This window comes from Salvelinus sp. IW2-2015, unplaced genomic scaffold (assembly GCF_002910315.2).
Source record: "Salvelinus sp. IW2-2015 unplaced genomic scaffold, ASM291031v2 Un_scaffold3549, whole genome shotgun sequence".
Classification (NCBI taxonomy): Eukaryota; Metazoa; Chordata; class Actinopteri; order Salmoniformes; family Salmonidae; genus Salvelinus; species Salvelinus sp. IW2-2015.
This window is the reverse complement of record NW_019944828.1, coordinates 47,406-48,591: the sequence shown is the minus strand read 5'-3', so window position 1 is coordinate 48,591 and position 1,186 is coordinate 47,406. Positions and strand designations below refer to the sequence as shown.

At 44.9% G+C, this 1,186-nt stretch overlaps 1 protein-coding gene across 1 annotated transcript in view; it reads right to left on the bottom strand.

The window, feature by feature from the left end:
- Positions 1–785: 785 nt before the first annotated feature.
- Positions 786–1,186, bottom strand: part of LOC112076066 (homeobox protein EMX1-like) — a 16,956-nt gene continuing 16,555 nt past the window's right edge. Inside the window, exon 4 of the transcript XR_011477582.1 lies at positions 786–1,147. The gene's annotated coding sequence lies outside the window, so the exon portion shown is untranslated. The remainder of the gene's footprint in view (positions 1,148–1,186) is intronic.

Here is a 1,186-nt window from a genome sequence, read left to right as displayed (position 1 = left end):
AAAAACACAGCATCCTGTAAAACACAACATCATGTAACACAGCATCATGTAAACACACAACATGCAATGTAAAAACACAGCATCATGTAAAAACACAGCCCATATTGTAAAAACAGCAACATCCTGTAAACACAGCGATCATGTAAAAACACAGCCATCATGTTAAAAACACAGCATAATGTTAAAAACACAGCAATCAACTGTAAAAACACAGCATCATGTAAAACACAGCAATCATGTTAAAAACCACGCATCATGTAAAAACAGCATTTCTCACATCAGCCTGTTTGTAACGGCATGCACCAAAGATATGGTGATGTCCTCTTGCGAGTGTATCCCACCGTCTTGCCAGTATTTATCGTCAGTTATACTGGATTCGGATTTATCTCTGACTAGATGATCATGGTGCTGTCCTGTCTGGACTAGATGATTGTGGTGCTGTCCTGTCTGACTAGATGTTTGTGGGTGCTGTCTGTCTGACTAGATGATCATGGTGCTGTCCTGTCTGACTAGATGATCATGGTGCGTGTCCTGTATGACTAGTTGATCATGGTGTCTGTCTGACTAGATGATCATGGTGCTGGTCCTGTCTGACTAGATGATCATGGTGCCGGTCTTCTGACTAGATGATCATGGTGTGTCCTGTCCTGACTAGATGGATCTGGTGATGTTCCTTCTGACTAGATGATCATGGTGCTGTCCTGTCTGACTAGATGATCATGGTGCCTGTCCTGTCTGACTAGATGATATGGTGCTGTCCTGTCTGACTAGATGATTGTGGGTGCTGTCCTGTCTGACTAGATGATTGTTGCTGTCCTTCTGACTAGATGATCATGGTGCTGTCCTGTCTGACTAGATGATCATGGTGCTGTCCTGTCTGACTAGATGATCATGGTGCCGGTCCTGTCTGACTAGATGATCATGGTGCTGTCCTCTCTGACTAGATGATTGTGGTGCTGTCCTGTCTGACTAGATGATTGTGGTGCTGTCCTGTCTGACTAGATGATCATGGTGCTTGTCCTGTCTGACTAGATGATCATGGTGCGGTCCTGTCTGACTGTTGATCATGGTGCTGGTCCTGTCTGACTAGATGATCATGGTGCTGGTCCTGTCTGACTAGATGATCATGGTGCCGGTCCATCTCTGACTAGATGATCATGGTGCTCTCCTGTCTGACCTGATGAGT